We start from the raw sequence: 23,579 nt of genomic DNA, 5'->3' as shown, positions 1-23,579 counted from the left end.
CATGTTAAGATATAAAAACTGAAAAAATCATTCTTTTTGGATTTTTTTTTAAATTGTTTATTAATTTATGTAGAATACAAAAAAAATATAAGAATTTTATCTGATAATGAGATAATTTTTTGTAAAGGGTTATTTTGCAAAACCGTTTTTTTTTACGTTTTAAAACAGTAAAACTATGAGAAATTTTCATTCCAGATATTTCTACTAATTTTTTTTATAAATCCGCCGTAAAATGGAACATTTTGAGACCAAGATCATTAAAATCCATCCATTTTTCGATTTTCTAGAGCCAAAAAACCAGGTGAACGCGAAAGTGTATAATTACCATAATTTTTTGTAAAGGATTATTTTGCAAAACCGTTTTTTTTACGATTTAAAACAGTAAAACTATGAGAAATTTTCATTCCAGATATTTCTACTAATTTTTTTTATAAATCCGCCGTAAAATGGAACATTTTGTGACCAAGATCATAAAAATCCATCCATTTTTCGATTTTCTAGAGCCAAAAAACCAGGTGAACGCGAAAGTGTATAATTACCCAAAATAGAACTTTTCTTGAATTCAACACTAAAAAAATAGATTTATTTTTCAACGTAGCGTCATACACTTTTACCAACGATGTCCAATAACTTCGATACCCTTTTTATAATAAAAATCGTCAAGCTTCTCAAAATAGCCATTAACTGCCGACATCATTTTTTCAGATTCTTACAGAAAATAATCCGAAGGAGCTAAATCGGGCTCATAAGGTAGCAAACTTACAAAAAAACTATTTTTTATCCCACGGCACGACAATTCGTTCCAGAAGTTCTGAGCAAGCTCATACTCAGTTACAAGTAGGACTTGATTTGTTCGAAATAAGTTCCGTACTCTGTACTGGAACCAACTTTTTTTGTTCAGCTAGCGTTGTGTCGTTTTTTTTATCCTTGCATCTTATTAATATAATTGTTGTTGAACGTCGTTATTTTAATTGTTATAATTGCCTCACATATATTCATCTCCATCTAATTTAATAAACTAATTTGTTTGTCTGTTTCATCTTCATCAAATTAAGTGAAAGTGAAATTAGGAATTCTTATCTAACACATCAAAATAGAAACGAAGCTAATAAAAAATTACACGCAACTACCTAATGTTATTGATGGATATCAATAAAAAGTATCATCTTAATAGTTTCAATTTCGCAATTTGTTCATCTTTAAATCAGTAGAAAGCGGTTTTGAAGAAAAATAAATGAAAATTATTTAAAACGAATCAGTATCTAGCGGATTTGCATGAATGGAGCAACAGAAATCATCAGATTCTGTTTATTTATGTATCCTTAATTTCTTCACTTGAGTTATCACGATTAAAACGACTTTTAGCAATTGATTTCGTAACATATAATTGCGTTGGATATTTCTCAAACTAAAAATGAAAGTTTTTACTCAAAAATTATTTTTCAAAAATGCTATTTTAGTAATTTCGAGCAATTTATGCTATAAGCGTTTACCTCAAATACTGACGCACACCCACGCCCGCCGCGCTAATTATTCACGCATGGAAAAATCCTCGAATTAATTCTAAACAGGATATTCCACCATCCCCCTGTCATTCTGACAGGCGCTTATCGTATTTTGCGTCGCGGTTTCGCGCGTAGTCTTCTTCCTTTCCACTAAGTTCTATGAGATATTCGAGAGGTCTGTTGGTCTTATTTATGGTTAGCCCAGAGCCTATAAACCCTTATATTTGTGGTTGTCTGGTAGTCCTAATTTCACTGCCTCCAGAATCCAATCCGAGAGTCCTTGTTTACACTTATTGTCGATGTATAACTCGAAACTTGCTTATGAAGTATGGAAGTATTATTTATGTTTTTTGGGGGGCTCTTTTTTATTTTTTGAATTAACTACTGATGTTCTTTGAAGTGGCAAGTTGATAATTATATGTGATTGTCATATCTTGACTTATACGACTTAGACTCGGTTTCAACGTGACAAAATTTGAAAACCATTGTGCGCACAAATATTTGCTGTAATATATTTCGTATTTTTTGAAACCAAAACCTTCCACAAAGAAGCATTTATTGTGCTATAGCATATGATGTGATAAACCAAGAAGTTTTACCCAAGAAAAAGCAGAAAGACCGGTGAGAAAATCAAAAGACCGAGTCGGGGTTGCTATAAGAAAATTAGCGCGTGAATACCATACTTCAAAGTGTACCATATCGCGGGAATTAGCAAAAAATACCGTTTAAGTCGAAAGTGTCCTAAATATACCTCAAACCAATTAGCACGGATACCAAGATGCCGTCGTCAACTAAGGTAGATGCTGTTTGCGACTGAGAGGGTCTTTGTTATGGACGATGAAAAATTCTTCACACTTTCCAATCCGCGAATCGAAGGAAACGATGGTTTTTATACGACAAACATAGAATAGTGCATTAAAAATGTAGATTATAAAGAAAAAACAAAATTTGCTGATAAAGTTTTGATCTGGTATGCGATTTCGACAAGGGGATATCCACACCTTACTTGGATCGAGTAAAGGGCAAGCTGTAGATAATTGCTTTACTAAATTAGTTGATTTAGTATGTCAACACTACGTAGGACCGCTTTGGACGGACTTAGAGTCCTGCCATTATGTGGGGATAACTCAATCTTTTCTACAAAAACAAATAACTTTCCTAATTTACCTCAGGCTCGTCCAATTGAAGATTTTAGGACAATATTATCTTCTAAATTGTATGAAATGGAATAGAAAACACATAATAAAAAATGTTTTATGCTTAGTTGAGGGGCAGGTATAATTAATCTCAATTTTTAAAAACGAGCGTTAGGAAAAAATGCAAATCAGTCGAAGCTAAAGAAAATTTTTACCTGGTTCTTCGATTTCAGAGTGATTTTTTTGTTAGTTGCGTTCACAAATTTCCAAAATAAGTGCTAAAAATAATTTTTCAAGGTTAATCACTGAATATTAGGGATGGTCATGATCAAAATGTTTTGTATAAGATGCAATACACGTCGATTTAAAAGCTCTCTACAACCTTATTTTGTATTGAAAGAATATAACACACTTTTTTATGTTTTTTTTTTCATTCTTTTTTAATCGCACTAAATAGCAATACGACTTTCAAAAAAAGAACAAAAATGAGCATTACTGGCTTTATAACTCTTTGTTTACCTTTGATATAAAAATTGATTATAAATAGTTTATTTGATTATTTCATTTTCTTGTTTCAAAATAGAACTTTTCTTGAATTCAACACTAAAAAAATAGATTTATTTTTCAACGTAGCGTCATACACTTTTACCAACGATGTCCAATAAGTTCGATACCCTTTTTATAATAAAAATCGTCAAGCTTCTCAAAATAGCCATTAACTGCCGACATCATTGTTGAAAAATTTTTAACCACAGAGCCATTTTTTCAGATTTTTACAGAAAATAATCCGAAGCAGCTAAATCTGGCGCATGAGGTAGCAATTAAAACTTCAATCCATTACTTTTGGCCATGGCAATAACGGATGTCTGAGCTGGTTCATTACCTTGATGAAACAACACTTTTTTCTTAGCCAAAAGCGGCCGTTTTTGCTTTATTTCTTCGCTAAAACGTTGCAATACGTGGGCATAATACTTGCCGTACTGTAGTTTTTTTCTTTTTCGAGATATTCAACGAAAATTATCCCACGAACATCCCAAAATACCAAATTGATATAGTTGTCATTGTCATTGCAGGATTTGGATACTTTTCGAAGAAAAAAAGCAATAAGCAAACAAGTATAGGGTGCGATAAAGGCTACACACTAGATGATTGTACTTAAAAGTATTTCTAGCATCTAACCTAACCTAACCACGTATTTTTTATGACACAAAAAAACTTCTTCGTCCAGCACCGCAACATATTTTTTCTATGCTTTTTGCTTGATAAATGACATAAGTATAAAGTTATGTTAACACTTAAAAAAATGTAAACATGTAAACTATAATAATGTACATTGTCTTGATGAAACAACACTTTCTTCTTAGCCAAATGCGGTCGTTTTTGCTTCATTTTATCGCTCAAACGTTACAATAAGTTTGCATAATACTCGCTGTTGATAGTTTTTCCTTTTTCCACATAGTCAATGAAAATTATCTCTTGCACATCTCAAAAAAACCGACACCATGACTTTGACTGCCGATCGTTGCTTTCTTTGGAGCCGGTTCTCCGCTTTCAGTCCATCGTTTTGATTTTGCTTTTGTTTCGGGTGTGAAGTTTCGTGGATGGTTATGAAACGGCGCGAAAATTCGGTTTTATGTCTGTGAAACAATGCCAAACACTCGATGGAAACATCGCGGCACCCATCTTGCGCATAGTCCAAATTTTCAGTTAATTCAGTATTTCAGTCGACGATCATACAGATTTTCTTCAATATTTCTGGTCGATCAATCCGATGCTGGCCTTCGCAGGTCGTGCGGCATCGTTTAAACTGCTACCCAATATTTTACTGTTGATTAGAAGGAACAGTCTTACCCAGAGTAGAATCTAGTTAATCTTTCATATTGGTCATACTAAGACCTTTCAAATAAAAGTATTGTGTCACATTACTATGACCAATTTTTTCCATATTTACAAATTCACTGAAAATGCTCACTATTGATGGCTGCCAAACAAATACTAAATAACGTGGCGTCTTCAAACTTGTTTATAGATTGTACACTTTCTAATACAGTGGAATTTTTCAAGCAACTACCGCCATCTCTAGGACAAGCCAGGTACTTCTGGGATCATCCTCGAAGACTATATTAATAGCTAAATTTATCAAACTATCGATTATTTTGTAATATTTGCTTTGATTTTTTTATCTTTATCTTCATTTCATATTACAAACATCTAAAACTATAAAATAACTGCTTTCAATGTTTTGAAACACGTTATAAAACGCCTTCTGTCAACTTTTCTTCGTCAATTTTTCATGCAAAAAATTAAATGATTAATCTGTCATTTTACATCATGTCATGTTCCCACTAACACTGATACTTTTTGTTCATCACTTTGGAGCCTTAATGGAAGCACTTCCTTTGTTGGTCACTATAATTTATCAAATTATCCTAAAATTTATTCAAATGATTGCTACTAGAATCAAAAAGTTTGTCAGTATATTTTGTATAATTTTTATATAATTTGATATCCAGAAAATTTTCGATTACCCGAATTTTTGTCTTTAGAAACTGTCCTGAAAACAAATGACGGTGTGTCCAATCAAAACAATCCATTATATGTCTTTAGAAACTGTCTTTAGAGAGTGTCTCGAATACAAATGAGATCATTATATGTATCATGAGACTGCCTTTTACCAAAAAAACCATTATAAGTCTTTAGTGACTGTCTTTTTCAAAAAGAAGTCGACATTTGTAATTAAGTACTGTCCTAATGACAAATGATAGTTTGCCAAAGTATCATACATTTTTAGAAACTATCTTCTTCAAAAAGAAGCCTACTTTGTTCTTAGAGATTATCTTGTAGACAAATGATATCCATTAGGAAACTATATTTTACCATAACAAACCATTATATGTCCTTAGGGATTACCTGTTTTAAAAATAAACCGTCGTATTTCTTTAGAGACTGTCTTGTTCGAAAAGAAGTCGATATTTGTCATTGGGACTTAAATTCATGCCTTTGTTTCCTATTTAAAGTGTTTGTTTCTAAAGATATCGAGCAACCTTATTGCCTCTGGCTACTGGTCCTCTTCCACGGTCATCTCTATCTATTTTGCTGTGAGATTAAAACTAGTTAATAATCTTTGAAGATTATCTTTAATTTCAGCACATATCACTATTAGCCTAGTACAGAATTTCGATTTTTGTTTCAACCATTCCGTAACTTTTATTATAATTTCATCCATTATTACTTTAGGATTACGCAGAAAATTTTCGATTACCCGAAATAGTCATAAATTTCATAAAAATCTGTATCTTTCGTCAACTGTCATAATTGAGGACCATTAAATATTCCACCTTTCAACTTTTCCATCACCAGTTCATCATTTTCACTAAAAATATTAAATCATTTTCTTGCCTTTTGTATATTATCATTATTACCGTTAGTGTCAATAAATTTTTTCTTTCAACTTTGAAACTAACAGTTCGGATCCTTGTTTTGAAAAATTGAGATCATTAACAGTTCCAAAAAAATAATATTCGAGAAGAGGCGCCCATGGAATTTTTAGCATTATAATAAAACTTAACTTCGATAAATTCTAAAAACAAGCGTCCTGCCATTGTACGAGGGTAATTAAAAATTGGTTACTTTAAAATAACATACCCATAACAAGATTACCCTCGTAGAATTTTTAGAAAAATAGATGTTTCAGTCGTTCAAGACCTAATGAAAAATATTCAAAGAAAATTTAGTTGAGGAACACGGACGCCTCCATTCGGTTTGAATAAATATTAGTTACGAAGTCATTAATTATGGCAAATAACAAAAGTGTCATTAAAGATGCTTATTACAGAAATATATAGTTGAATATTTTGTACCAAAGCTATTGGGACATACATTACATGTTACTTTTCCTTTAAACTGATTTACGAAAAGAAAGTAAAAAATTTAAAAACGGAGTCATCGACATCGCTTAACTAAATGTAACATCATCTTTCACCTTCACCCAAAAAAAAATAACGAACAATAGTACACCTATCACTTTCGTTATCTTTTTTTTCTCAAAGATCTTATAAAGTTATTATTTTTTCAAGATCATCATCACACACCCATTAACTTAGATTAGTTTCGCTTTTACTTTTACTAGACAAGCTACTGCAATTGAAAGTAAGAGGTGCTTTTACACCAGCACGATGAAAACGTAAATTATGTATTTAATAATGTTTATAGCATCGACTAGTATGAAAAATTCACAGTAACTGTTACTAACAATCACCTATTAGTGAGTTAAACAAATTGCTGCATCTTTAAAGACTGTCTTTTTAAAAAAACAAACCTACAATTCACTTCAGGACAGTCTCTAATGACAAATTTCGTTTCTTTTTTGGAGAAAACATATTAAGCATACAGTAAAGTTCATGCTTTCATTATTATTGGTAAACAAACCAAACTGATACTAGTCAAGGGGGCCCGATTAGTTCCATATTATTACAGAAATATAAGGTTATCATGTATCTGGATAAGTATCTTTAATGACACTTTTCTTATTTGCCATAATTAATGACTTACTAACTGACAAAAATTATATTATTCAAACCGAATGGAGGCGTCCGTGTTCCTCAACTAAATTTTCTTTGAATATTTTTCATTAGGTCTTAAACGACTGGAACATCTATTTTTCTAAAAATTCTACGAGGGTAATCTTGTTATGGGTATGTTATTTTAAAGTAACCAATTTTTAATTACCCTCGTACAATGGCAGGACGCTTGTTTTTAGAATTTATCGAAGTTAAGTTTTATTATAATGCTAAAAATTCCATGGGCGCCTCTTCTCGAATATTATTTTTTTGGAACTGTTAATGATCTCAATTTTTCAAAACAAGGATCCGAACTGTTAGTTTCAAGGTTGAAAGAAAAAATTTATTGACACTAACGGTAATAATTATAATATACAAAAGGCAAGAAAATGATTTAATATTTTTAGTGAAAATGATGAACTGGTGATGGAAAAGTTAAAAGGTGGAATATTTAATGCTCCTCAAATATGACAGTTGACGAAAGATACAGATTTTTATGAAATTTATGACTATTTCGGGTAATCGAAAATTTTCTGCGTAATCCTAAAGTAATAATGGATGAAATTATAATAAAAGTTACGGAATGGTTGAAACAAAAATCGAAATTCTGTACTAGGCCAATAGTGATATGTGCTGAAATTAAAGATAATCTTTGAAGATTATTAACTAGTTTTAATCTCACAGCAAAATAGATAGAGATGACGAGGGAAGAGGACCAGTAGCCAGAGGCAATAAGGTTGCTCGATATCTTTAGAAACAAACACTTAAAATAAGAAACAAAGGCATGAATTTAAGTTCCAATGACAAATATCGACTTCTTTTCGAACAAGGCAGTCTCTAAAGAAATACGACGGTTTGTTTTTAAAACAGGCAATCCCTAAGGACATATAATGGTTTGTTATGGTAAAATATAGTTTCCTAATGGATATCATTTGTCTACAAGATAATCTCTAAAAACAAAGTAGGCTTCTTTTTGAAGAAGATAGTTTTTAAAGACTTATAATGATTTTTTTGGTAAAAGGCAGTCCCAAGATACATATAATGATCTCATTTGTATTCAAATTATATATATTTGTCTTCAGGGCAGTTTCTAAAGATAAAAGTTGGGTTCTTTTTAAGGAAGACACTCTCTAAACACATATGACGGTTTATTTTCAGAAAAAACAGTCTCTAATGACATATAATGTTTTAGCAAACTGTTTTTGGTTATTACGACAATGCCTTATGACAAATATCGACTTCTTTTTGAAAAAAAAACGTCACTAAAGACATATAATGGTTTTTTTGGTAGAAGGCAGTCCCAAGATACATATAATGATCTCATTTGTATTCAAGACACTCTCTAAAGACAGTTTCTAAAGACATATGAAGGATTGTTTTAGTAAAAGACAGTCTCCTAAGACATATAATGATTTTACACACCGTCATTTGTCTTCAGGACAGTTTCTAAAAACAAAAGTTCGGTTCTTTTCGAGGAAGACACTCTTATACACATATGACGCTTTGTTTTTAGAAACAACAGTCTCAAAAGACATATAATGTTTTGGCAAACTGTCTTTGGTCATTACGACAATGCCTTATGACAAATATCGACTTCTTTTTGAAAAAACCCGTCACTAAAGACATATAATGGTTTTTTTGGTAAAAGGCAGTCCCAAGATACATATAATGATCTCATTTGTATTCAAGACACTCTCTAAAGACAGTTTCTAAAGACATATGAAGGATTGTTTTAGTAAAAGACAGTCTCCTAAGACATATAATGATTTTACACACCGTCATTTGTCTTCAGGACAGTTTCTAAAAACAAAAGTTCGGTTCTTTTCGAGGAAGACACTCTTATACACATATGACGCTTTGTTTTTAGAAACAACAGTCTCAAAAGACATATAATGTTTTGGCAAACTGTCTTTGGTCATTACGACAATGCCTTATGACAAATATCGACTTCTTTTTGAAAAAAAAACGTCACTAAAGACATATAATGGTTTTTTTGGTAAAAGGCAGTCCCAAGATACATATAATGATCTCATTTGTGTTCAAGACACTCTCTAAAGACAGTTTCTAAAGACATATGAAGGATTGTTTTAGTAAAAGACAGTCTCCTAAACATTTAATGATTTTACACACCGTCATTTGTCTTCAGGACAGTTTCTAAAAACAAAAGTTCGGTTCTTTTCGAGGAAGACACTCTTATACACATATGACGCTTTGTTTTTAGAAACAACAGTCTCTAAAGACATATAATGTTTTGGCAAACTGTCTTTGGTCATTACGACAATGCCTTATGACAAATATCGACTTCTTTTTGAAAAAACCCGTCACTAAAGACATATAATGGTTTTTTTGGTAAAAGGCAGTCCCAAGATACATATAATGATCTCATTTGTATTCAAGACACTCTCTAAAGACAGTTTCTAAAGACATATGAAGGATTGTTTTAGTAAAAGACAGTCTCCTAAGACATATAATGATTTTACACACCGTCATTTGTCTTCAGGACAGTTTCTAAAAACAAAAGTTCGGTTCTTTTCGAGGAAGACACTCTTATACACATATGACGCTTTGTTTTTAGAAACAACAGTCTCTAAAGACATATAATGTTTTAGCAAACTGTTTTTGGTTATTACGACAATGCCTTATGACAAATATCGACTTCTTTTTGAAAAAACCCGTCACTAAAGACATATAATGGTTTTTTTGGTAAAAGGCAGTCCCAAGATACATATAATGATCTCATTTGTATTCAAGACAGTCTTCAAAGACAGTTTCTAAAGACATATGAAGGATTGTTTTGATAAAAGACAGTCTCCTAAACATTTAATGATTTTACACACCGTCATTTGTCTTCAGGGCAGTTTCTAAAGATAAAAGTTGGGTTCTTTTTAAGGAAGACACTCTCTAAACACATATGACGGTTTATTTTCAGAAAAAACAGTCTCTAATGACATATAATGTTTTAGCAAACTGTTTTTGGTCATTACGACAATGCCTTATGACAAATATCGACTTCTTTTTGAAAAAACCCGTCACTAAAGACATATAATGGTTTTTTTGGTAAAAGGCAGTCCCAAGATACATATAATGATCTCATTTGTATTCAAGACACTCTCTAAAGACATATGAAGGATTGTTTTAGTAAAAGACAGTCTCCTAAGACATATAAAGATATTACACACCGTCATTTGTCTTCGGGACAATTTCTAAAGACAAAAGTTGGCTTATTTTCAAGAAAGACATTCTCTGTACACATATGAAGGTTTGTTTTTAGAAACAACAGTCTCTAAAGACATATAATGTTTTGGCAAACTGTCTTTGGTCATTACGACAATGCCTTATGACAAATATCGACTTCTTTTTGAAAAAACCCGTCACTAAAGACATATAATGGTTTTTTTGGTAAAAGGCAGTCCCAAGATACATATAATGATCTCATTTGTATTCAAGACACTCTCTAAAGACATATGAAGGATTGTTTTAGTAAAAGACAGTCTCCTAAGACATATAAAGATATTACACACCGTCATTTGTCTTCGGGACAATTTCTAAAGACAAAAGTTGGCTTATTTTCAAGAAAGACATTCTCTGTACACATATGAAGGTTTGTTTTTAGAAACAACAGTCTCTAAAGACATATAATGTTTTGGCAAACTGTCTTTGGTCATTACGACAATGCCTTATGACAAATATCGACTTCTTTTTGAAAAAACCCGTCACTAAAGACATATAATGGTTTTTTTGGTAAAAGGCAGTCCCAAGATACATATAATGATCTCATTTGTATTCAAGACACTCTCTAAAGACATATGAAGGATTGTTTTAGTAAAAGACAGTCTCCTAAGACATATAAAGATATTACACACCGTCATTTGTCTTCGGGACAATTTCTAAAGACAAAAGTTGGCTTATTTTCAAGAAAGACATTCTCTGTACACATATGAAGGTTTGTTTTTAGAAACAACAGTCTCTAAAGACATATAATGTTTTGGCAAACTGTCTTTGGTCATTACGACAATGCCTTATGACAAATATCGACTTCTTTTTGAAAAAACCCGTCACTAAAGACATATAATGGTTTTTTTGGTAAAAGGCAGTCCCAAGATACATATAATGATCTCATTTGTATTCAAGACACTCTCTAAAGACATATGAAGGATTGTTTTAGTAAAAGACAGTCTCCTAAGACATATAAAGATATTACACACCGTCATTTGTCTTCGGGACAATTTCTAAAGACAAAAGTTGGCTTATTTTCAAGAAAGACATTCTCTGTACACATATGAAGGTTTGTTTTTAGAAACAACAGTCTCTAAAGACATATAATGTTTTGGCAAACTGTCTTTGGTCATTACGACAATGCCTTATGACAAATATCGACTTCTTTTTGAAAAAACCCGTCACTAAAGACATATAATGGTTTTTTTGGTAAAAGGCAGTCCCAAGATACATATAATGATCTCATTTGTATTCAAGACACTCTCTAAAGACATATGAAGGATTGTTTTAGTAAAAGACAGTCTCCTAAGACATATATTGATTTTACACACCGACATTTGTCTTCAGGGCAGTTTCTAAAGACAAAAGTTGGGTTCTTTTTAAGGAAGACACTCTCTAAACACATATTACGGTTTATTTTCAGAAAAACAGTCTCTTAACACAATCTCCCAAGAAATATAATGATTTGACCAGCCGTTATTTGTCTTTAGGATAGTGCCTAATGAAAAACGTCGGCGTTTTTTAGAAAAAATCTCTACACATGTAACGATTAGTTTTAGTAAAAGACAATCTTCCAACACATGCATCTAATGGTTTGGCAAACCGTCAGTTATGTTTAGGGCAGTCTCTAAAGACAAATGCGACAGAAGTAATTTCCCTCGATATAAGCAAAGCTTTCAATCAAACCAAAATGACGGTTTATGCGGATGACACAGCAATTGCAATGACTGAGATCGAATAACATCTCGAAAAAACTCCAAAATGTCGGAAGCGAAATCAATCAATAGTTTAATACGTGGAAAATGGAGATACAAGAAAATAAAAACCATCAATCCGCGCAAAACATAAAAAACGACGAAAAAATTTGGTAGAAAAACAAGACCAAATGGCTGGGCGTGACAATGGATCAAAGACTCACTTCTAACGAACATAGTGGACCATCAATCGAATTAATCAGTGAAAAAAATCAATCAAGGATATACCTCGAAACGAGATCACAATAAGTATAGGATGTAAGCAGAGTTTCCAACCGACAAATTAAGGAACCTTGCGCGAGAAGACTATAGGACACACGGGAGACTAATGGGCAAATGGATCTATAGGTTGAATTAGTACAATAAAAAAACACCAAAGTAACAATAAACAAAAAATCACGCATCTCCGAAAACCCGAGTTAGATTTTTCCCGTGAAGAATCCAGAAAATAAAAAATATTTAGAATAATCATTCAGTGTGTAAAGGTTTCGAACAATAATCGACATTTTTTAAACTACACTTTCTACGATTCGTTTCGATGTAAAGATCATTAACCAGTACTGCAGGAAAGACATGAGAAAGTAGGATTAAATCATTTGAAAAACCATAAAAAGTATAGCAAGTGAAGGTACTATTATAGAATAAGATAAATTGTCGATTTTTGTTCATGTTCCATTTAATTTAATTGCATCTCTGATGTTGTTTTGCTTCCACGTGTCTGCGATTCGTAAACGGCGTTATTTAAACATCTTACATACGAGGTTTATTCACAAACTTTCGTTTAGTTATACAAGGTGTCCCGCACACGAACCGACAGAGAACAGAAGCTTATAGGGGAGCCTAAAATATAACGATGGGGGGAAAAGTGTTCTCAATAACGAGGTGGATCCATGAGGAGTCGTAGAGCCTCAAAGTAGGGCGCTAAATTGCGATAATAATAATTTTATCGCGGCCCTTTAAATTTTTAATTGGAAAATACCAAATTAGGTACACCATATGAAACTATCAAGGGTATTGAATAATGGTAATTAGTAAGCGATGGAAGCATTATGGGGGGTTAATTATGGGGATCTAGCTTAAAAATTCCATACAAATTAAGAGAATAAAAATAAGGAATAGTATTAGTAATCCGATCGCTCTGATTTCAGCATATCAATAGCCATTTCATATTTTATTTATGGATCTGATTACACTAGGCAACAAAAAAGTTAATGATATTTCCCTGTGGATAAGATTCTGTGATTCGTGATACTTACAGAAAAAAATAAATAAGAAAGGTGATGTTTTAACATCAAGCCCCCCTTTAGAAAACATATCAACATGTGAACTGTAAAGTTTACACGGAAACAGATTCTACGGTTTTAGTCTTGAACTCAACACTTTTTATTTGGGCAAATCCAAATCCAAATCATTAAACTCTAATTGGTTAATCAAATGCGGTGCTTGGGAACTGACAGAAGCCGTAAATCCTGTTTCAATATTTTCGTTTTCAGAACTGCTTGAACACCATAAACTGGTGAAGGCACTGGAACTTAGACCTCTCCCTTAATCTTCTAAACGGTTGGAAATCGGCTATGAAGTCATTAAAGGCCTTTCAATTCTTGAGTTGAATTTACCTCTGTAGCATAAACTTTTTCCTTAACAGGATATAACAGGATAAGATTTAAGAAATGTAATTATTATTGACTCCACGCATGCTGTTGCCGTGTAAAATTCAAAGTTGAATAATTACGGGTACTCAGATTTTGGGGGCCTTAATGTGACACAAACAACAGTTTGAGTCCCAGACCGCAATAGATGTTTGTTTCATACAAAGGCCTCCAAGAGATCCCATACTTATTTAACTGTGAAAAACATGATCTTTTACTGATTAGACTGGATTTTCGTGAAACGTTACAAGAAACGAAAGCCATCAACCCCAATTTTTTGGATTTACTCCTTAAGAATCGATTTGCATATATAAGAGAAAAATGTGAGGAGTAAAATCTATCGATGAATGACCTCGTTACGTTTTTGGTGCGCACCTTATGATGCGCAACTTTCTAATTTGTCGGTGTCGACATACTTATATTGCTGTTTTTATTATAAATATCAATAATTAATATTGTCATTGTGAATTTTTAATTTTTATCATTGTGTTCCGCTAAAGTGAATTGAAAGTATTTTCAAATAACTATGGCAGAAAGAGGTGTAGGTGATATTGCCGGAACATCTAACAAACACGTGGTTGCAAGGTACGTTATAATTCATGTATTATACGTATGAGCACGTGCAATTTGTATTTATTAAATATTTTAATAATTATCGATGTAGTTCATATAAATATATATTTGAAAACAACCCATAAAATTAGATAATCAACCCAATATGAATTATCGAGATTATTGACTACTGTAAAAAGTTTAATGTAAAATATTTCGTCGATTAGTTATAATAAATGTATATGAAATGAATAAAAATGTATTTATATATGTATATTATTTTCATTAATTAACAAATTTACCCTTTTATACAGTATCAATCTTTTTTAAGTTAAATAAACTCTTTTTGCGTCTGGTTAGACTATCGAACTTAAGGAGTAAACTCCAGTCGTGCGTCGGAGCTTTTTTTTAAAGTATCCGTTTTATCGATGCGGTTTATAATAAATACTTTATATCAGCATCGGATATTACTTCATAATTTTCAAATCAAAATATTCCGAAAACTGTATATAATATTGATTAAAAAGTTATGTTCAATACTACTTGGTACGAACCGTGTAACTAGCGCCCTTTATGAGGGTCAGAAATAAAAACAAACTCATTGGATGTATCAGCTTACAAAACATATAAAATTTAAATACGATGTTGCCAGTAGTTGTGACAAAATCGTAAAAAACGTCTTTTTCTTCAAATATTTTTCAGTTTTCTATCTATCCTATAGTCGGAATCATCTTTTTTTGATACACCCTCTATACAGATGAATGTTTTATATATTTTGTTATTATTGATATATAATTTAAATACATCCTATTATTAACAAATTTTTTGCATAATTTTAGATGGATTTATTTATTTTTTGCTTCGTATATGAAATTGTGAAATTTTCTATGGCAATAAAGCATATTCCCTCTATTATTATCTTTAATAACATCTAGTTTTTCTCTTAGTATTCACAAAGTTATCTGATTAAATGCAACTCGAACTTGTTATTGTTATTGATGACTCTTTAACTAAATAATTTAACTGTTTAGTTAGCATAACTAAATAGGCAATTTATCGAATATTAAATAAATGTAACGCTGAGTATATAATGAATCCCATTATTATCGGTATAAAATAATAAATTGCTTGATCTACAATATTATTTTTTGTTCTATTTATGGTTTTCATTGATTCCGATAAAGGTAGGTACTAGAAATCGTAATAGTAACACAGCTATCAACTATTACCTTTTTAGTTACTACTAATTATGATTCTATATATATATGACATGTATATAAATACATGACATGTGTTGTTTGAAAAAAATACTGCAGGCAGAACGAATAAATAATGATTGTTAATTTATAACACTCGTTTGTACAAAAATGGTACGACTAATTAAATAGAATTAAAAGTGAAAGTACGTGTGTAGGTGGTATATGTAGAGTATTTTGAATACTTTCATTTTTATTATTATTTTTAATTTATACCGTTTAAATTAGCAAGTACCGTTGTCAAGAATTCCTCCACATTATTCAACTCTAATGTATTATAATTATGTTAATAATGCTAATTATGAATTATTGTCTAATGAGAGATTTTTTTAAAGAAATTGATTACTCTAGCAAGCATATGTTCTTGTTGTATTTTGGTTTTTGGAGTTTACTCCTTAAGAATCGACTTGCATATATAAGAGAAAAATGTGAGGAGTAAAATCTATCGATGAATGACCTCGTTACGTTTTTGGTGCGCACCTTATGATGCGCAACTTTCTAATTTGTCAGTGTCGACATACTTATATTGCTGTCATTGTGAAGTTTTAATTTTTATCATTGTGTTACGCTAAAGTGAATTGAAAGTATTTTCAAATAACTATGGCAGAAAGAGGTGTAGATGATATTGCCGGAACATCTAACAAACACGTGGTTGCAAGGTACGTTATAATTCACGTATTATATGTATGAGCATGTGCAATTTGTATTTATTTTAATATTTTAATAATTATCGATGTAGTTCATATAAATATATATATTTGAAAACAACACATAAAATTAGATAATCAACCCAATATGATTTATCGAGCGCATTCACATAAAATAGAAAATTTCTAACCTAACCAAAAATTAATTTTTTTGTCGATGTCTATAAATTCTTCCACGTTATTATGATTTATCTTATAAATAATTTTTAAATATTAATAACTGTAGTCAATAATTCGATAATATTTTCAGAAAAATCGACAATAATTTTTTTATATAATTTTCTTCCGAAAAGTTATTTTTTAGCTTATTTAAATAATTTTCATGTACTATTTATTATTGTTTGTAAAAGATTTAGTGACATAATTATCTTTTTATAACCATTTTTGTTAATTATTAAGATAATATTATACAGGGTGCGGCAGCATAACTTCCTTTTTTAAAAAGTTCGCCATTTAGTCGGTAGATGTCGTAACGGAGTGCTAGTGGTCTCGTTCGAGAGGGGGGACTATAAAGTTTTGTCCCGGCACAGTTCAGTCGCCATCATGCGTTGGAACAGTGAGGAGCGTGCGTTTGCCGTTGAGGTTTACTTTTCGAGCGGATGTTCTGTGATCGCAACCCAGCGCGCCTTTCGGAATCGCTTTAATTTAGCCCCCTTGGCCCCTGTCCCGGACCGGAAATCAATTGTTACGTGGGTCACTACGTTCAGACAAACTGCAAGTGTGACAAGACGAAGAACTGGAGTCCCTCGGCCCATTAGATCACCGGAGAACATTGAGTTAGTTAGAACTTCAGTGTTGCGATCACCACGGCGTTCTGCGCGCAAACATGCGTCTGCCCTTGGACTTTCCGATCGTTCTGTGAGGAGAATACTTCATGATGATCTTCATTTTCATCCATACAAGATGGCAATTGTGCAGGAACTTTCTGAACGTGACTTCAATTCTCGGAGGAACGCGTGTGAGGTTTTTCTGGAAGTCGTTCCTGAGGACGCTATTGTTTTTTTTAGTGATGAAGCCCATTTTCATTTGTGTGGATCCGTAAACAAACAAAACATGCGCTACTGGGCTGATACCAATCCTCGACAATTGCATCAACGGCCTTTGCATTCACCTAAAGTCACAGTGTGGTGTGCAATTTACTCACGTGGAATTATTGGTCCCTGGTTCTTTGAGGAAAATGAAGTCACAGTGACAGTGAATTCGCACCGGTATGTAAACATGTTACAGGAATTTTTTTTCCCACGGCTAGATGAGTTGGACTTAGGGGACACTTGGTTCCAACAAGACGGAGCAACGGCACACACTTCAAGAACATCGATGGCTGTTTTGAGGGAACACTTCCCAGAGCGCCTTATCTCAATTAGGGGCGATTTGGAGTGGCCAGCCCGCTCTCCCGATTTGACCCCTTGTGATTATTTCCTATGGGGTTTTTTGAAATCCCGTGTGTATGTGAACCGTCCAAGGACCCTACAAGATTTGAAGACGAACATCCAGGAAGAAATTGCCAACATAACGCCTGCTATGCTGGCAAGAGTCATGACAAACGCCAGAAATCGGTTTACTCAGTGTATGGAGAATGGGGGACGTCACCTAACTGATTTGATCTTCAAAACTCAGTAAAACAAAACTTTATGTATGTGCCTGTATTATAAAAAACGAATAAAAATTTTCTGATTCATACAATAAGTTTTATTAACTTTTGAAAAAAGGAAGTTATGCTGCCGCACCCTGCATTTTAAATAAATAATTAATTATCATAATTTAAAAAAAATGTTTATAAAAACCTTTTTTTATCAATTTTCTTAAAGTCGGTTAAAATTTTTTTAATTATGCATTTATAAATTTTCTAATTTTTTTTATATTTTTTGACTAGGAAAAAATCTAAACCTCCAAACACTCCAGCCGAGAGACAGCGAGCTTACAGATTAAAAAAAAAATTAATGAAGGAACCCCAAAATATTCTGGCAATCAAGTTAAATAAACTCTTTTTGCGTCTGGTTAGACTATCAAACTTAAGGAGTAAACTCCAGTCGTGCGTCGGAGCTGACACACACACACACACAATTTTTTTATACTTTATTAAAATTTACTATTAGAAAAAAAAAAGAAATAATTTTCAATATTCTTTATAACCTAAAGAAGCATATTCGTCAAAAGTTTTTGCCCACCCTATAGTTTGGTTCAAATAAAAAAAAGTTTTCTTCAATTAAGCGTAATTTTGTCTTAACGTGTCATATGCTGGACGACGTTATTGTCAATTTCGCAAATTTTTTGAAATATTCTACGTCGAAGCTGTTGCTAATTTACGGCTTCCCAATCCTAACTTTTCTACTAATTATCGACCAAAATGCTTCAATAAAGCGAACCTGGAGGGATTATCTTCTTTCGTCATTGGAATATTGTGTATCAATAAAATCAATCAATTTTGAAAGACATCTCTCTGTATAAATATACACCCCACAAATATTTTAAATGTGTTGCCTGTTTTTCGAATTTTATTATTATTACGAATTAAAACACCTTCGGCAACATTCATTTTATATCAGTTTAATCTACAGAGGACAAAAAGTTTGATTTGCCAAAACAGAAAATATCAAAAAAATTGTACAAAACATCTATACAAAAAAGTGTAATAGAGTAATAGAGTGTGTTGCCGCCCCTCGCTCTAATTACAGCTTCCATTCGTCTTGAAAGGCTTCTAAACAGGTTCTGGACGTATCCATGCGGCATGTTTTCCCAGGAGTTAAAAACAACTTTTTGATTATCATCTAGTGTTCTTATTGGTGCCGGATGCTGCTGAATTTGCCATCCTAGATGGTCCTAGACATGCTCTATTGTGATAAGGTCCGGGCTACGTGCAGGCCAATTCAGGGTGGGTATCTCGACCTCTTCTAAGTACTGCCGAACCACTCTACCGTGTAGACGACCATTATCGTGCATTAGCACAGAGTTGTCACCGATATGAGGCATATAGGACACTACATGGGTTTCTAGGATATTGGTTATGTACCTGTCAGCATTAAGTCTTCCATCATTCGCTGGTACCTACTCCGTGCGACCCTCGAAAGAAATTTCTTCCCAAATCATTATAGAGCCCCCACCAACGCTCTCAGTTAGACAAAAATTAACCTGATCGTGGCGTTGACCACGTCGCCTAAATACTAGTGCACGCCTATATGATAAATAAAGACAAAATCTTGATTCAACCGCGAAGAAAATATTGGATCAATCTTGAATATTCCAATTTGCGTCTTCTCGAGCAAATTACAATCTTGCTACTCGATGTTCTCTGAAGAAGTGGACCTCTAGCTGGCACTCTTCCTCTTATACCTGCTTCTCTCAGCCTATTTCGAACTGTTTGTAGACTTATTCGGACATTACGAGCAGCCAACAGATCTGTTTGCAGCCTTCGAGCGGTGGTACTACCGAAGTTACCTTTCCGCGGCCTTGTCCGAGTCTTCTGGTTAGCTACCCTGTTTCTTGGTAGCGAATAACAACTCTGGATATGGTGCTTTGTTGAACTCCAATTACCCCGGCGACGTATCTTTGACTGCGGCCATCTTGTATGAGCGCGATGAGTCTAGTGGCTTCTTCATTCGTCACATGTCTTGTTAAACGTTGAGGCACATCCATTATTAACAAAATAAATTTAAATTTCCACTATACAATAACACAAGTTTTCGATCTCAATGCATTCTCTAAGATATTGTGATATTTTTTTGCCCAAGAAACCAAAAATATCTATTAAGTTAATACATATACGGATTGTCCCAAAAAACTAAAATTAAGTATTAAAAATATCCTAAAATACCAGTGATGCGATAATTTTTGTGGGGTGTATATGTGCATCCACCGCTTCACCCTCACATACCCGACTTAAGGATGTGAAATGTCTACTTCGGATATGGTACACCACACCAACACTTTATCTTCAAATTTCTTTTTGGAATTATATTTAACTTCATTAGGACAATTTTCTATGTCATTCGTGTAAAATAAATCATTGTCTTTAATTTCTGAATGTGATAAGATGAAATATCATCCAATATAACAGCTCTGTTCTCTTCGAGGTTACGTCCTCTTAATGCACGTAATTCTACGCAACTGATCTTCAGTATATTTTGGATATTCCTTCTATTTTTGATGTTCCATTCTCTTTCTCTTCAATTCTCGACTTATGGTCATTTGGGAGACCCGAAATCAGCGAACCAACCAGTCTTTAGCACATTCCACCAAACTATTTGACTGGGCTTAGTTAAAGCTTTAGGCCAGGGATCAGCAGCGTGAGGCTCTTTGAATTTGAAGCTATGTCTCTTTCGCTCCATGCGTAAATATCATATATAACGAAGTTTCTATCTCGTAGGGAGTTGTACTCGCTTTTTTCGCACACACGTCATCACAATCGTTAGCAAGGTTGCCACGTCTATCACAATCGTAATAATCGAATCTGTCACGTTTTTTGTTTTGATAGATTTACTCCGTAAATAAAATCAATAAGAATGTTTTGTTTATTTATTTTCTGAAATTTATTCTTATCTACTTACCTATTTTGGAAAACATGAATTATTTAAATTGTTGCAGAGGATCTATTTTGGCGCAAAAATGATTTCGAATAGAAATTCGAAATAAAAATCGTCTTCCATCTTACCAGATCGCAGATGCTCTTATTCTTGGGATCATAAGTTTATCTTTTCATCAGATATATGTATTCCCAAGGTCCAAAAGAAGAACTGGATGGGAAGATGTAGTCAATGCATGATGCAAAATGTATAATAGAAATAAAGCCGAATTTTTACGTCGTTCCATAACCATAGATGAATCGTGAGCCCATCACTTCACACCCGAAACAAAAGAACAATAAAAACAATGAACTGAAATGGAAGAACCGGCTCCAAAGAAGATAAAGACTGTTCCATCTGCAAGCAAAGTCATGGTGTCGGTTTTTTGGGATGAACGTGAGATAATTTTCATTAATTATCTTGTGAAAGAAGAAACTATCAACGGCGACTATTACGCAAACTTTTTGCAACGTTTGAGCGAAGAAATCAAGTAAAAACGGCCGCATTTGGTTAAGAAGAAAGTTTTGTTACATCAAGACAATGTACCAGCACATACAACAGTTATTGCAATGGCCAAAATTGATGAATTAAAGTTTGAATTGCTACCTAATGCACCCTATTCTACAGATTTAGCCCCCTCGGATTATTTTTGTTCCCAGACCTTAAAAAATCGCTTGGTGGTCAAAGATTTTCCAACAATGAAGAGGTAATTCCGGCAATTGATGGCTATTTTGAGGAGCTTATTATAAATAGGGTATCAAAGGTATTGAACATCCCTGAGAAAAGTCTATGGTGCTGAAAGGAGATTACGTTGATAAATCAATGGGCTAGGTACTTCTGGAACTATCCTCGTATATACTTTTTTGGATATCTTTGACTTGTACGCCATAACTGAGTTAAAATTTCACATAAATTGGAAAATTTTAAAATCTGTGTTTTCTATGGCAAATAGTTATTTAGAATTGAATGTAATAGTCCAGGATTTCTGGCTCCAGGATTACTATCAAGCTAATTTTCTGTGAGTAGCTTCGTTTCGACGAGAAGGCAGAAATAAAATGAATCGATTTGATAATTATAAAAAATTTATCACTAACTGGACTTTTTTGTTAAATCTCTTTCCAGCATGTACAAGGTCATAAAAAATGATTACTAACGAGCTGATTTTTTGACTTAGTTAATATTTATTTTTATCTTAAACTTGTTACATACGTCTTCTTAATTAAAATATCACGAAAGTTGCGTCTTCATGGTTTTCTGTCTTTTACTATTTATCTACGTTTGGAATCGTAATTACAATGAATAATTAAATTGTTCGTTACAGAATTATAAAGTCAATTTTTTCCCTACAGCTTTATCCCTTAATTTTTTTAATAATATGTTAGTAAAATTGAAACTAATAATTAAATAAGTTATGCAAGTAGAAGTTGATTTAATAAAATTTCTAATATACGTCCAATCCTATAACAAACGTAAAATTTAATGATACCTCGATGATATGGGTAAGTATGTCATTGATTGGAGAGATTCTCGACCTCGGGGCAATTTTCAATTCCAAATGAAGAAGCTGCACCTGATCAAGCAGCGAAAGTGAATCGTTTGCCTCGAGGCGGTCCTTTTACATTACCCTTAAATGTGAAATGCATTCGTTTTTACTTTCATTGATTCGGACTTTTCAATATTTGTCTCCACTTTTAGGAACATTAATCTTACAATAAATTGAAAGTAGTATCTGTTTGTTCATCAATGTTAAAAGATATTTATTTACAATTGCAATTTGATGTTTGCAATCGAAAGAAACATTGCACCAGAAATAAATGCTAGGGAAAACTTTAAACGGCAATTTCACTTTTAACAATCGCAGAAACGAAGAGTTAATATATTGTTGCGAACAAGCTCACAAAATGGGTCCTTAGGTCGACCTGTCCAGCTACAATGAAATTATAAATTCGTAGAATTCGCGCCTTTATTACAGTATTTCTTTCAAATAATTGATCTAGTGGCTTCTACGGCGGTGTACTGTTCGTCCCACCCTCGTGGCTGTTTATTTGTGGTATATTATGATTTGGACCAATAACGATGACGCGCCGCGTTTCGCCTGGGCTGTTCACGTGCTGATCACGCACTGGTCATTGTTTTGGTTTACTATTTTAGACTTTAGCGTTTTGTTCGTCTATCTGTGGCAGCGAAAAAAGTTTTTTTAAAGGCAATAATATTTTGATATTGAGTTTTTTACTTGTTTGTGTATTCCATAAACGTCATCATTTTTGTTATGACTGAAATCAAGTTAAAACTGACTAATAATTAAAAATTATATATATACAGGAAATGAGAAACCTTGAAAAAAATCTGTAGCCTTTTTATAAAGTAATAATTATAAACAGGAACATAAAAATTAACATCTGCTTTTTTCGCAACGTCCTACGACATTGTTGTCTCAGTTTCTACATATCTGTTATTGAAATTAAAACGAGGTTTTGTTACGAAAATCGAAATTAGTTGAAGATAATCTAAAAAAATATTCAATTACAAATTATATCTCAATATGTCTTAAGTCATTATTACATGAAGATCAATTTTTTACTCAAGGGTTTATATCACGTTCAGGTATATATCAAATTAAAAAAAAATTTCTTTCGTGTGATGAAATTAAAACGTTTACCACGAAAGTACTTAATAATAATTAATT

The 23,579-nt window shown here is 32.8% G+C and overlaps 1 protein-coding gene across 2 annotated transcripts in view; it reads left to right on the top strand.

The window, feature by feature from the left end:
* The window catches only part of LOC130444304 (uncharacterized), a 198,974-nt gene that overhangs the window by 155,358 nt on the left and 20,037 nt on the right, over nucleotides 1-23,579 (top strand). The window lies entirely within an intron of this gene.

The sequence above is a fragment of the Diorhabda sublineata genome, chromosome 5 (genome assembly GCF_026230105.1).
Source record: "Diorhabda sublineata isolate icDioSubl1.1 chromosome 5, icDioSubl1.1, whole genome shotgun sequence".
Taxonomy (NCBI): Eukaryota; Metazoa; Arthropoda; class Insecta; order Coleoptera; family Chrysomelidae; genus Diorhabda; species Diorhabda sublineata.
This window is presented reverse-complemented; position numbering and strand designations above follow the sequence as displayed.